This window comes from Tenebrio molitor, chromosome 3 (genome assembly GCF_963966145.1).
Source record: "Tenebrio molitor chromosome 3, icTenMoli1.1, whole genome shotgun sequence".
Lineage (NCBI taxonomy): Eukaryota > Metazoa > Arthropoda > Insecta > Coleoptera > Tenebrionidae > Tenebrio > Tenebrio molitor.
The window spans coordinates 23140634-23156698 of record NC_091048.1 but is presented as its reverse complement, the minus strand read 5'-3'; the positions used below and the strand labels follow the sequence as shown (position 1 = coordinate 23156698).

The window sequence follows — 16065 nt, the reverse complement described above, 5'->3', positions numbered from 1 at the left end:
TTGCGACGTTGGGGCATCGATTCTGGTGTCAAGGTCGGGATTATCGAATAAACAAATTATTGTGATGCGCGTCCTGCTTTATCCACCAGGACGAAAAAGGACGTGAAGCCGGCGCTTTCTGTCGATTTGGTGTTGTCTTCGTGGTAATATTAAACAAATATTTGGTATCAAGCAGTCCTATGTTTAGTAAATGACGGTGTTCGACAGTAAATCTATAACTTACCGGATGTCTGCGAGTCATTAAAAATCCGTTGGAATAAACCAATAAAGATTGATTGGAGTTTTACGTTGAGGTTTTCTAATAAAATGGAAACGAATTTGAATGAGACATTGCGAAAGTTTCATGCTGAAATGTGATAAACGATAATCTGGGATTAGCTTCATTTTATAATCGTCGCAGTCGTTGTGAATTATTGGTAGGAATGAAATTAAATATTCAAGTCCTTTCTAGGGGATTTTAGATTTATTTTGATTTATAGCCGGGTTAGGCTTATAATTCAGAAGTGAATTATTTGTGTGCCGGCAGAAAACGAACAGCAGTTTGTCAAAACATTTTTCGAAGTTGCCAACATTTTATATTAACGCTAAAGTAGACCTTATAGTATATTAAATAACAAGTTTTATAAGGGTTGATTTGGCGCACGAGTCCCAGGTGTAGAAAACGAGCCGTAGGGGAGTTTTCTGTGGGACGAGTGCGCCAATGCCCGTATAAAACAAGTGTTTTATGTTATTTTTTCGAATTGCAGCCTTTTTTAATTTGCAAATAAAAAAATTAAATCATCAAATTTTAGGGAATTTTGTATTAATTGGTAATTCAAGGTAACGGATGCAATTACATCTGCGACAGATATTAAAAAGTAGAGTTTGCACGTTAATATTGAAAATTTTTTGGTGTAAATGACAATAATACACTAAAATATTGATAAAAATTTTCTTAGTGATCTATTAAACCACGAGTGCTTTAATAGATAGCCATAAACGACTCCAACTTGAATAGAATAATACAGCTATTAGAGACGCAAATTCGAAAAATATATTTACTTAGTATTGAAAAGCTTTCTAAATTCCTTTCCGACGAAAACAATTTTTAATTTATCCTCTGCAGTACCTTCGTTTGTCGGAGATTTAAAAAAAATGCTAGAAAATTTATCTTGGTCAAGAATTAATAATTCGGCAGTTGATAGAATATGTGAGACTTATGTTTGATGTGTTTAGACAAGATAATGCGCGCTCCCACGTGACATAATTCAGGATGTTTGCCAAAGCCAAGCGTGATGATATTTTCACAGATCGTTGGATTTGTCTTTAATTGAACATGTCTGGGGTATGATTGGAACACGATTAAGTAATTTACTCCATCTTCCAGACCGCATAAATGGTCTTGGCTGGGAGTTCAGGAAGCTTAGGATGAGACACCACAAGAGACATTGATTATCTAATTGAAAGCATGTCTCGGCAAGTAAATGATGCAATGCGGTGGGATTAACCATTACGGATGTCTGGGTGAAATATTGTTATTTTATTTGTTTGTTGTTTCTTCTAAATGTATTAATGGGATCAATTTTGCTGAAATTCAATACAGAAAAATGCCGCATTAATTAGGAGTAGTACATGAAAGATTATTGCGAGACATTTTTTGCAAAAGATTATGCGTAACAGCGATAACAAACCAATTACAAAACGTGTCATTAACACACATGTATCGTAACGCTGAAAATTTATACCCACGGAAATTTATTTTTTGTAAACTAGGTGACTAAGTTTTTAGTGCTCTCTGTTATTTTTTTCTGCAATTTTGTCTGTACCTACCAATTTTTTTATTTTAATTTAATTTTCAAATTTTTATGGGTAGTCTTTTATTGATTACTTTTGTTGAATCATATTGTCCCGTAATAGGGTAACTGTTTAGTAAACAATTATTCAATGTTTCACTCTTGTGTTCACTAAAAATATTTATAAATTTATATAATTTTATATCGTGTAACAAAATTTACTCGCCCCATTCTGTTTTTGTTCGTTTTGTCGCTTGTTCGCAACGCTTATTTTTCAATTTTACAAAACTTTACTGTTTTGTTTTTTTTCGTAAAGCACGATAAATAATTTCAGCTGGCATACATGAACTTAAATGCTTACAAAAATCATCAAGGAGAGAAAGTGGGTAGTAGCAATTACGTTATAATTTTTTGCGTCTTGAGAAGTTCTACAAAATGAGACCTGCTAAATTGATTCTTTTATGACTTTATCACAGAAAGAGAAGGTCACGTTTCTCCAGTGTTGTAAATAATAAAATTCTGACCATTAACCTGGAAGCACACCTAGAAACACATTTTTTTCAATACAGACATAAAAGTAAACATAAATGTAGTCTTTATAGCAATTTTTATGACCAAACTATTATGCCACTATATAGAGCTCGTTCTTTACATTTGCTGAAGTGTTTTAATTTGTAGTTTAAATAGACTTCCGGCAACAAATAAAGTAGCTTATCCAAGGAGATGAGAGACATTTCGAAAATTATTGCAACATGCTGACAATGTAGCAACAAAAATTCATAATACGTACATTTTTCAAAGGGAAACCTGCACTATTAATTTGTCCATTTTTGTTTTGTTTTTATTTTATTGTTTTTTTGTTCACCATTTGGTTACCAGAGATCGCAAAAATCTTTCTCTTTTCTCATCATGTGTTTTGAAAATTAGAAAGTTCAATCTTTTAAAAAGAAAAAAAAAACTGAATTAATTACTTTAGATCAGAAAGTTTCTCAAGAAAGTGGATTAAAAAAGTTAGTTAATACTAACAATTAGAAATGAATGGAAATCGTACAAACCGGAGATCATATTTTTCAGACTATTGAAAAAAGAATAGAAAAATATAAAAAGAAAATGAGCATAGTTTGGACAGTTTAAAAAACATAATCATGTGAGATATGTATAGCAAAACTATAACCATAAATTATTCAGTAATTAATTAATTCTAATCATTCATCATATTTGAACTCATAGATAATTTATTTATTAACTTATCTTGGTTTTTTCCCATGCATATTATGGTTCATAGTCAAGATTTATGAAGCAACAAACATACTCTCCTTCAAAATAATTTTCAATTTAAATTATTATTATCTTTGATATTGTTCCTTCAGTCAGTCCTAGCCTGAGGACTGTAGTGTAATTTAATGTAATCCGTGCTTCCAAAATGGTGCAAATAAATTTGATTTTTATTTAATTTATTATACATACTTATTTATTAATCTGTCAGCCAACGAGAAAAATTTCTTAAAAGTGAAGTTCTAGAAAAAATTGATTTTTATGTTGTTTCGTGTCATTTGGACTTTTTGAAATACAATTTAAGTGAAGCTTAAATTGTTCCATCAGTGTAGCGCCAACGAAACCATAGGAGAAATTAATTTCACGTAAGTTGTCATATCCTGACAGTATCTCAACATGTTCCATATGAACATTTTAATAATTACTACAGTCAGTTGGGTAATCACTTGTTAACACTACGTTGATAAAATAATATTCGCATTTTTTTTTCTTTGTTCTTGAGTTATGTGTTATTTAATTTATTCATAATAAATAAATAAAAATAAATTGTTTACGCTTCTAAAGCAATTATTCCCTACAAACTTTACTTGTGTGACCAGAATTTTAATACATACACATTTTGATATTTACATATTTTCGATAACATACAGGAAACTTAGTTTCACTAATTCAGTTTAATTTCAGCTGCCCAAGTGGATAGAATGTGTGCACGAAAATACGCAAATTTGTCTGTTTTTATATCAGGTAACAGTAAATTTCAAAATTTAATATTTCTTACGCATACACAATTAGAATACAACATTCATTGTCCAGGAACAAAAATTGTGTTACTGTAATAGTACATTTCACAACAAGTTTGGAAAAATTAACGAATATGACTTGTATGAAGGCAGCGAGTACGTAATAGCCATATGAGTCCAGTAACTCCATTTTCCTAACGTCTTACGAATACTACTTTTTTGGATTCTATATGAAAATCTAAAATACACTGACCGGCACAAAAAACGACTCACTTTGAATTTTATTAATATAGTTAAGTAATTCATTGTCTTAGAAATTTTTTTGACATCATGTTGTATTGATAAGTGTTATTTAAGTTATTCTTTGCCAAAGAATATCCGAAAAACAAAACATTAAACACAGGAAATAAAATTTTAATGAAAAAAAAAGTAATTTTTTAGAAAAAATTTTATGTCATGAAAAATTGCCAAAATTTGAACAGCGTTTTGAATTAGTATCTCGTACTATCAAATTAAATCTTTTAACACGTAAATCAACCGACAAATACACAACATCGAAGTAGCGCAAATTTTCTAATAATTTATTTAAACAAAACAATTCGGTTGCCATGGTGACCATAGCATTCCCGACCATTGAAAATATGCCAATTTAACTATAATAAAGAAAAATAATCACAAATATAATTTCAAGATCATTTATTAAAGAAATCATAATGAGTTGTTTTTTGTGCCGGTCAGTGTATTTAATGTAAACACCGTTCACGTTGTTTTGGGATAATGTTAGGCCATGATTATTGTATTTAACGTTGGACACACTGTTTGATTTCCATCACGAAACTGCCTGACACCTGACATGCGGACCTATCAAAACGGACATAACATGGGTATCATGTCAATTCGTCGCAAAGACAAATCGGCGCACTGAAGTCACTTTACGACGCACAAATCAGCACTGCCATCTATTGGAGCGTAGTTTCTGCGCTTGCATATCTCACCCCGTCAGTCACTACCAATTGCTCATAATTTTAAACTGCAGGCTAATAATTAATTCGAAATTTTAATTTCATGTTTCATTAATTAGTTCTTTTAACTATAGTAAGTAGGTAGATTAATTTTATTATATTTACAACTATTTTGTTACTCTTATTGTATATTATTGTAATTATTAAAGTGTTTTTATTAGATAACAGGGTTCATTACCCACGACCCGTTGAATAATAATTTCATCAAAACTCAATTATCATAACAACTAGTACCGTGCGATCAACAATTATGTATTTAGATCAAAGAAGCCTTTGAAATTTCGGACGTACAGTTGGTTGCAAAAAAATGTAATGTATAATCCGTTTCAAAATCAAAAATCCACCAACACTGCATTCTACCTCGAAAATACAACCGACAACGTCGCCAACTTTTGTTTGTGTTTGTGTCTGCAAGTGTCAGAAAAAATGGGGTTATGAAAGAAAATTGTTGAGAGTTGTTTCGGGCGTAGTTCATAGCGATTTTTTATTCTCATTTTATTATTTCACTCAAAAGGTATGATATGGTAGCTACCACCTTTTTGTACATAATAATTATTTTCAATGTCAAATTCTGGCGGGAGGTTGGGCCAACCCAAAAAAATGAATCTTATTCTAGGGATTTCTTTTTTTCTGCCAACATAATTCAACAGGTGGTGGATTTTTGAATTTGAAACAGATTATAAATTTGATTTTGTCCATTTGTCAATTGTCTATTTGACAATACCTATCAAATAATTTAAAAAAATGTCATTGAATTTTGCCGTTAATTCTAACCTATCTCTCGTAAGAAGGTTTCATACTATGCAAAAATTGTAAAAATGTGGCAATTTTATTCTGACAGTTCCCGTTTTTTTTTTTTAACCATCTGTATGTCCAAATCAGAAGTTCAGAAGTTCAGGGTGCTCTGGAATGCATGGAAGTATTTTTGGTTGCATATACTACCGCGGGCAAAGAATACTGGTATGGTATGTTACAGTACTAAAGACACTTCCAAAACTCAAATTTTGATTGAGATTTGGAAGTGTCTATAGTAACATACTGTACAATGAGGGACATGGAATCCTGGGCAGTGTGTTATTGTCATTTCAAAAAGTGTCAATGTAAATGCACCTTTACCGTCATTATGATTGATATTTAAAAAAAAACTGTCAACTTGGTTATGAGTAGCTAAGGTATGGTTTAGAAATTTTGACAACTGAATCACACATCTGCCCAGTTTTCCGTGTCTCCAATAGTACCAGTATTTAGTAGTGTTTCAATTTGAATTTGGAAATTGTTTCCGAAACTCGGCCAAACAGGGTGCTGCATATGTTGTTTCTCCGTTATTGAAAACACCATTATGGAAGTAAGATTCATTGATTCAGTAATAGGTCTTATATTCTGAAGTAAAAACCATTTCTCCGTTAAAATTTCATAAATAGTGTTTACGTTTATTAACTGAGTCAGCAAAGTTACGAAAGATCTGACACTGTCAAAGTCACAGCCGCCCCTTATTTAAGTAGGTAATTGATTGTTGATCGCACGGTATATGAAGTTCAATCGCAAATTTTAATGCAATGGTATCAAGTATGCAAAGTAATATGTACTTAATTGTAAAACGTCAGTTTGTCTAATAATGAAATTTATCATTAGCCGCTCGTCGTATAATTATACTGGGTGCCTCAAAATTCGCGTAACAGCTTAGCAAACTTTGTTAAGTAGTCATTAAAATATCAGGTAAAAATATTTTAAAAAATCAATCTTCTTTATTATAGAAGATATGGACCTATTCGTTACACTAAATGTGGCAACATTTAAAAACATTCTGTGTATCCCAATAGCTTGCAAATATGTATTTCATTTTTGTTGTATCCATGGAAATGAGAGAGAAAAATCAAAGCCATGTTGCCGTGCACTATTTGAGGTAAAACTGACATAAAATTACTACTCGGAAATGCTGGAAATAATGAAGACAATAATTGGAAACCTGATCACAATCGTTCAGAATTATTATGCCACTGGCTAGTAAAAGACAAATAGTCAAAATCTTTTTTAATATTTAAAATAAATGAGATCAAAGCTGCACCTTTTGAGCACCCATATCTTCAAATCTAAGAAGTATACAATTTTTTTATACTTCGTATCCCACCTCCACCCGGCGGCACGGCAATTTTGCCGGAGTACATACACTATTACGGATAATACTATCAAGTAATAGTGCAGTGCTTATCAACATAATTACCGGCGTCTCGCCTCCACATTTTGACTTTTTTGTGTTTTATGTTCTGTGTCAATGTTAAGGAATTTCCTCACGATGTGACATGAGTATAATAATATACCTTTTTGAATTTCAACCACCAATGTGTTCTCTAAGTCCAAAATTTTTAAATTTTTAAAAAGAGATTGGGGTACTATTCCTGTTGCTGAAATTATAAATGGTAAAATCGAAATTTTTTCTAAACACCAAAGATTTCTCATAGCAACGGAGAGTTCTAAATATTTATTAATTTTTGTATTATATGTCTGTGTTATATTGTGTGAATTTGGAACAGCTATATCTAAAAGATATGCTTGCTTTTGTTGTTTATTTAAAATAATAATGTCTGGTCTGTTATGCTGAATGTGAATGTCAGTTAAAACTGTCCGATCAAAATATAATTTGTAATTGTCATTTTCTAAACAACTTTCTGGTTTATAAATGTAATGTGGTTGTGTATCCTTTAATAAATTGAATTTAACTGCTAAATTCATGTGTATAATTTTTGCGAATATATCATGACGTTTTTTATATTCGCTTTGAGCCAAAACTGTGCAAGAAGAAATGATATGTTCAATGGTTTCCCCTTCAGTTCCGCAAATCCTACATTTATCAATGATCGATTGTAAACCGCATATATTTTCTCATTATTTTCTGGTTGACATTGCCCCATTGAGTTGTTCGCGAATTTTGGGGCACCCAGTATTTCTTTGAATAAAATAATTAATAAGCACTTCATATTTTGAGTATTCGAAATTACCACCGATTTGGCAGTGCCGATTTGTCTGAGTATTCTTCTCATATTTCTTCTATTGCAAATTAGTAAAACTGGCAACAATGTACTACACATCGACGCTATTTATAATCTCAAACTTAGAAAAAGATAATCTAATTCAACGGAGAGCTTTACTACCAAATTAAATGCAAAATTTCCATGGCCTCCCATTATGTCAAATAAAAATGTGACTTTAAATTAAAAAATAATAGGCAAGTTACTTCAGTAACATAAATAAACAAACAATATTTTTAAATGAGATGCGTCAGAAAATATTCCAATTTGGAAAAGATATACGATAACATAATTGCTTTTTGCGAAGCCATTTAAAAAAAAATAAGCAATTGTGTTATCAATATTCATAGTGTTATTAATATTCACACCGATGAAGATAAATTATTTCCTTGTTAAAAATGTTTTTTATGGAAAATTTGTTGCTAGGCAGGCATGCTTGGTGTGCTGTAAACTACCACTTTACTAAATTATTTTGAATTCGGCAATTTGGTCCACTACTACAAAATGCGTAAAAAATATTTTAAAACATAATGAAAATGTGATGAGATTTGATACGCAAGGAAACAAATTGCAAAGATCTGCTGGTCGATAAACAATTTACAATAATCTAATTTAATTCTTCTGCAATTAATCTTATCGAATTTCATTGTTTATTTCGGATAACAACAAGACCCCAAAACGGACTTTACCCCTCATGTTTTCTTTATTTTGTTTATTCAGACCGAACGCAGTTTGTAACTTTGCAATCGGATATCAGCGAAAATCGATTGGTTACAAAACACATTCACGTAGAGATGTTCAAATTCTATTTTCCACCCCTTACCTCGAACATCATAACTCCACTTCAAATTTCTCCCAAACGTTAAGTAAATTAAGTAATTAATTTAATACCGTAACTAAATTAGCGTCTTTCTGGTAAGGATTCCAACGATATGTAATATCTGAGTAATAATTGCTCCTGAAACCTTGTTACAGTTGACGATTAAATCTCGCCGCAACCCCTCTGCGATTTTAGCCTGATCTTAAATGAAACAAGTAACTTCGTGATGGACTGGAGACCGATTTTATGCACATCTATTATACGGTAAAATCATAAACGACTTAAGTCTTAAAACTGAGCTGAGAGAAACTACAGGTTACATCATCTTGCGGATCTTGTTGACATTAAAGTGTGAGAATATGATGGTTAAAAATGAAGGGGAGCGAAGGGGGTTCCGAATAACAAATTTTAATTAACACAGCCAGACACTTAATTTAATTACAATCACGACACTCCATTTTATTGAAAAGTATAAAACTTTAATGGCTGTCAAGTAAATTAAGTTCGTTGCCAATTACTCTGCAAGTTCTGTATTAGATCGCTCTGCAATTTATTGTTCTCCCAATTAGATCTAGTATATCAATAAATTGAGTCTGTTTTAAACCGGCTATCTATAATTATGAGGAATACCGCTTTTACGAGCGGGAATTAAAGCTTTCAGCTTTATTTAAGAGACGCGATTCGTTTCAATTACACTTGGTTTGTTAATTTTCGAGTGGTAATTCGATTCTGTTTCTAAAACTTCGGCTACAGAAGAATGTTTATGCTAGGTACTCGCTTAATTAATTAAATTTTTGCCACAACTTCATTTCACGACTTGTTTATGGCTCATTTCTGAAGTTAAACGCGATGAATAACGACCACTTTTTCTATATGGAAGGCAGTGTGATTATTTTTTGAACAAAGTGGATTAACTCGTCGCCTCGTGATTAACCAATTAGCTGGAATGCACCGTAATTACAACAAACCGCAGCCCCCGACTTAATCTGGTTCAGAAATAATCCGAGTTTAACTTTTCACGCGTAAAATAACAAATGCCATGAAATATTGAAAATTTTAATATTAATGGTGCTTCACTTCTGTAAAAATATAAATGGCCTCTTTAGTGCCACAAATTATTTCCGTAATTGGCCAATAATTTGTAACTGTTAAAAATTAATGAATTAATTTCAGAATAAATTATACAAAGTTCAATAGCAATAGAAGATTGAAGACAGTCGTATATGTATTATGTAATGATGGCTATCCATGAGTTGCAGTTTGCTGTACGAGTCGTAGGCGAGTGCTCTAATCATCCAATAGCCATTACACGCGAGTAATAAGATACTTTTCCTACTTTTCACTACCACGATTCATTTATTGCTTCATTTAATTAAGAACGCGTACACAAACTTGCGAATTAGATATTACAAATAATTATGGATGATATTTTACACTATGAGTGTTATCAATATGAGTAATTTGCAGTAAGTATTTAATAAAGAGGAAGGCTCTTTCACAGCAGAAAAAAGTTAAATTAAAAATCTACATTTTCGTTACACTAAATTAAAATAACAGACCGATCGTGTCAGTATCGATTTTTCATCAAATCCAAAAATAAAAACCTTGTACGATATGATAATGCAGGCGTTATACTTACGCAATAAAATTTTATTGAAGACATTTAGTATAAAACGGTCCTTTTCGCTGCAATAAATTGGCGGTTTTATTTTTACGGTTACACAACAGAAACCCGTTTTTGAATTTTAATAATATTCCGTTTAAAACCCAGCCATGTGTTCGATTGGCGAAGCGGAGCTGTTACTTAAACCCGAGATTAGTGGATTTATTTGAAACGTAAATGATTAATTCTGACGTGGATATATATTTTATTAAGGTGTTTGGTATTAGTTATCTGCAGTAAACCAAAGTTGGTTCCCTTTGGTAACTGAGCCGTCTTTTGAACATCTATCTCCCTATTCTGTAATTGGTTAATTAACGATAGGTTCAAGGAACGTGGGTCGCATCTAATTTAGATGTCATTTGGCCCACTAAATCTCTAATAAATTTAACAAGGAAATTATTAAGCAAGGCGTTTAAGAAGAAGGAAGCTCCCGTACAAAAACGGGGCTGGTTAAAACGGCAACATTTTACAACGAATGCGAAATCAAGCTTGCACAGCCGGTTTATGGCTTGATAAATAATTATAAAAGAAGCTTTCGAGAAACCCACTTGTATTTAGAATCTCTCGTGTAGAGTTTAAAGGAAATCGATAAACTCTTTGGGCAACGGTTGTACAATTAAAAAGTTTTCAGTTAAGTGGGCGACAATAAAACAAAACCTGAATCCTCTTCTCTGTAAAGCAACTTTTTCAAAGTAAAATAATGTTCACATCGATGCTGATATTTAAAAACTCCACTTTGTAAAAATTCCGAATTGATGGAAATGACAGTCACGTACACCGCAGGCTCTAAAACTGAAATAAAATTTCCGTTATAAAAATTTCACTGACACATATTTGTTGAAACAATGCATGCACTGGCATGATCTAAATGTAAATATACTTCATCCGAGGCAACATCAAACGTTGCCTTTGTAAACTATTCATCGTTTGATTTGCTGCACTGAACTTAAATAATTTGTCGAGTACTACACATTTGAATCAAAACATCATGGGATTAAAGCACTGTTGTTTTGTAGTTCTGGGTGGTTTCGTCACGCAGCGTAATAAGTTGTCTCACGCTTGGAGAAAGACTGTGATTCTCATTGTCAGTTTAATTGTTCTACTAAATCCTTTCAAAACAAACGTTTTGCAATAGGAGCGACACAGTTTGTTCCGGTTGTTTATGCAGATGTAGGAAGCTTAAAAATGAGGACATTTCGCAGCAAGTGTAACAGGTGGTTTAACGTAGCAAGATGTTTTGCAATCAGTGTTGCAAAAATATAAGTCTTAATAATTTTTGGACAAGTTTTCAAAAATTATGAAATTTGTATCTCGTAAAAGTATCGTAGCGTACTCGCGTGTAATAGTCATCAGTCGTTACACGCATGGTGTATAGCAGTACTATTTATTGTAATACTCACGAAGAAAAAGAATAGATTTTTCCTTTGTCTTTGTTAAATATGTAAGTATAAGCTATTGAGAAGAAGTAGTTTCGTGACAATAAGTTCTTTTCAGTTTTTAATTGTTGAATTTTTATTTCGTTTTAGATATTATTTTATGAAAAAACTCGGATGTGGATAAGAATAAAACTCTGGAAATATTTACGTTTCTTTATTTCACGTAGACCTGTAGCAAAAACAAAACAGCTGTACGTATTATACAAAATAACTTTTCTTATGTTCTCTTGAGCAGACATTTAATTTATTTTTCAAATTGTAAAGCTAAATTATTTTTCTTGTGTTTTCCGGTTTCGCCAACTTATAACAAAATGTCGTAAATAAGGAGTTGGAAATTCTTTTTGTAGCGGTCCCGAACTCCTAAAACTAAATGTCAAGTCGATACAAAATAGAAGCAAACGTAATCACTTCGACGACAAGTATATCACGTTACGTAAAACGTTATATTTATTTACTTTTCCCGTAAAACAAAAACTGCCATAACCTCGTTGGTTTTATTGTAAACCATTCCCATAGAGAACGTAGCACGTCTAGAAGGAATAGGGAGGCGAAATGGCGCTGAAACTCCAGGAAACAAACAGTGAAACACTCCAACTTAAACATAAAGCAGGATTTCAGGAGTAGACGGTAATAATAAGAATCCGCACTAAGCTAAATGGCACTTGAAATTTGTAATACCTCGAATATAAAATATCGAAGGAATAAATAATGTGTCGGAAAAGAAGCGAGTGTAAAATGTTTATGTGGAGCTTGACAGTGAGATATGAAGTGTTGAAATTCGAAACTGAAAGAAAATTTGAAAAGGTAAAAGCAAGGCGATGACAAAATTATAGCTGTGAAGACACCACCCCATCAATTATTCACACATTTTCAGACATGAAAGCACGAAGCAGAATTTAAACGTATATCCATATTACATGAAAGTGAAGGTCTCTGAAAGTTCGTGATTAATACGGTGTATTTTTCGTGTTGCTGAGAATTCTCCATTTAACAAATCTACAATGCGAGGGAGGGTGGAAATCTTTATCGAATGTGGTGCGTTACATTTAGGCACGCCACTGACAGGAGCGATATTTTAAAAGCTGGCGGAACAATTCTTCCACAATAAATAAAACGGAAAAGAATGTGGATTTCATGAGAAACGATCATTTAACACAATAATGGGAAAACAGGCGGACATTGTTCGTCTAGAGATGAAATCCGGACCGCAGATTGTGGCAATAAATACGCGACTTTGTCAACTTTGATCCTGGAAAGTCGAGGGACGAACAAATTTTAGAAGTTGAGATTAAATATTTACAGTGAGTGAAGTTTTTTAATAAAAAGGTTTACAAGTGCTCCGTTGAGAAATTTTCATATTATTCATCGGCGTACGAGCCTGAATTACAAAAGGATGCGACTGACTGAAAAACTAATTCTATAGGAGAAGTTTCTGGTTTTATGGAATTTTAATGATTTCTACGACATGCAGTGTGTTTTATCTGTCTTTTGCAACTGTCGTAAAATGATTTTATGTCACAGGGTTCGCAAATACAGAGAAAATTTTGTATATTCTGTACTTATGAATTTATCTGTCGGCCAACAGCAAAACATTCTAAGCTAGATGACAATCGTTTATAATGGATGGTCTTTTTTCGCAGTATCGGAAATGGAACTTTTTTTTATTAAGAACTAGAAAAAAAATCCCTGCCTTCATAGATAACTCTAATTTAACTCTCTTAACTCTCAAGAGGAAGATTGTTTATCGAAATTAATAATTGCTTACTTTCCTTGAACATTTCTTGCAAAATGTTGAATCCTGGGGGTTGAAAGAGTAGGGCAAATTTTTTGTGTTCGGAAAAATAAACATAATTATAAAAATAACGTACAGTAACCCTTGAAAGGATTTTTACGTTTTTTAATATTTGCAAATTATTTTATATTAACATTATCAAACAAAACCCGAAATATGCTAAAACTCGGTTATATTTAGAAACGCTGTTCGTTACGTTACACAATTGAATCATGTTATAATTTTGTTTATTTACATTCTGTTCCCTGTAGGTGTAGGTATTAGCGAGATTGGATATTCATGTTTTTTGGAGAGTTGTTTGTTCTAATTTGTATCAAATTTAAAATATAACATTGGGGTGTAAAAATCGATTGAAACAACCGTTTAAAGTGAATGATTTTGAGCTCATAATTTTGTTTCGTTTAGAATTTGTGTCTTATAATAAGTGTGTTAATATTTTCATGTGTTGTTTTTTCAAAAATTTGTGAATTCTGTAATTTGAAATTTTAGAATATCCGAGCATTAAAGTCCTCGTCGAAAAATAGTCAATTTTGACTTAAATTGTAAATCATTTTACAATAGGAGAGAAAATCGTCTTATAACTACCATAAATAAATAGGTGCTGTTACTTCACCTGATGTTTGCTCTTCCTTGAGTCGGCACTGCACAACAAAGGGGCAATAAAGTTAGAGGGTATTATGGTAGTTATAAGACGGTTTGCTGTCTTATTGTGAAATGATTTACAATTTAAGTCAAAATTGACTATTTCTAGACGAGGACTTTACAATGTTGTAACATCAAATACATTAGTGTTGTATGCGATTACTTTGCTAATCATCTGCTTCGATGTTAGGGATAATAGAGAATGAATGGCTTAGGCATAAACATAGTAATACACTTTGTGGAGATTCTAATAATAAAATAAATAAATAACATTTTAAATTTACAATGCGAAAATTTCCGATAATAATGCGGAATCTGGAAAAGTGCCCCGAATGCTTGCAGCGTTTCCACGTTGAATGGCAAGGGAAATCCTCTCAAAAAGGAATTTCTTAGATTTTGAATCCCCTGATTCCGCGATAAATTGAATTAAGAATAAAATATTTCTTCTCTAAATATCAATAATCTAAATTAGTTATTGGTTGAAATGATTTAATTAATAATGGAATTTTAATGATTTCTACGACATGTGTTTTATCTGTCTAATACATAATAATGTTTTTCTTCAAACGTGCGTAAAATATGACATTGGACTGCTGCATTGATAATGCTAAAGTGTCACTTCATTGTCACGGCATCTAACGAGCAGACCAGCGTCCGTGAAGTTATTATCTCCGCTGAGGGCGTCCGTGAAGTTATTATCTCCGCTGATGAGCGGCTGTAAAGTAGACCAGCAAAATCATTTGAAATTCCTACCTGGTTTCTTAACATGTCTTAAATAATTTGTTATGAAGGTTTGAAGAAAAAATAGTATATGTTATTCGGAGCAAAAATGGTTTTATGTGCTTTGGCTTCATTTTTGCTCCTCATAACATAATATACTCGTACTATTATTAACCCCAAGGAAGCATTACATGTTGTTTTAGTCATAATCAGAACTGACTCACTATTTTGTTGTCAGCCTAATCATTTGTTCTTAAGTTCTACTGTGTGGGATTAGATTTTACAAATATGTGTTTGAAAAATTGAATATTTATTAAATATAAAACTATTTTTTTTGTTAAATACTTAATACACAAGTTCTTCTAATTAGTAAACTTTTGCTTTAAATTTAGAAAATATTTTTTTACATTTTTTTAAATTACATTACAATTGTCTTACTCTGTTGTTTTATTTCGGTAGTACTTGAAATTAAATTAAATTCAGAGTAAGTAATAGGAGCACGATCTTGTTGCGACAAATTAAGATTTAAAATAAAAAAGCTGTGGAATTTTAAGGGCATGTTTTCTTAGGCAAGTCCTTATATACATAACAAATATTTATAAACTGCCAAGTTTACGTTAAATTTTAATCTTTTAAAGAACTTTACGGAATGAAACTACATTCGCATGTTATATTCGGAAACCCAGTTCTTGTTTACATTTTTATTCCACAGCTTTTACCTCAATAAAATATTATTTGAAGACAAATAATTACAGATAGAACAGATCTTGTTAAGAAACATTTTTTGAGATTTTAATAAAAATTGCTAACTGTGTTTTGTTTTTGAAATCAAAAAACAAATATCCACGTTAACTTTTCAAATGTATTGTGGGTTGTATGTTTAACTCCGCCAGGCTCATTATCACTCGTGAAATACCCTGTATTCCTGGTGCGTTCATAATCGATTCTTTAACGCCTACTTTGAGGACAAATTTAAATGAACATCTGATATTAAATATTTTTGCTACACTTGATCTAATTTCCTCAATGATATACTTTTAAATTGAAATATATAACAAAGAACAGAAAAAATAATGTAAACTGTGTGTAATAAATAAAAATGGAATTGAAAATTTTCGATAGTTTCTCTATTATACCAGGACACTCTTATTTTTCCA

The 16065-nt window shown here is 31.8% G+C and overlaps 1 protein-coding gene across 4 annotated transcripts in view; it reads left to right on the top strand.

Moving 5' to 3' along the window:
• Positions 1 to 16065, top strand: part of LOC138126529 (diuretic hormone receptor-like) — a 101481-nt gene that overhangs the window by 36646 nt on the left and 48770 nt on the right. Inside the window, exon 1 of one of the 4 annotated variants that reach the window (XM_069042303.1) lies at positions 3395 to 3412. The exons of the other annotated variants lie outside the window; for them this stretch is intronic. The gene's annotated coding sequence lies outside the window, so the exon portion shown is untranslated. Of the gene's footprint in view, positions 1 to 3394; positions 3413 to 16065 lie in introns of those variants that run through there. 4 annotated transcript variants of the gene reach the window in all.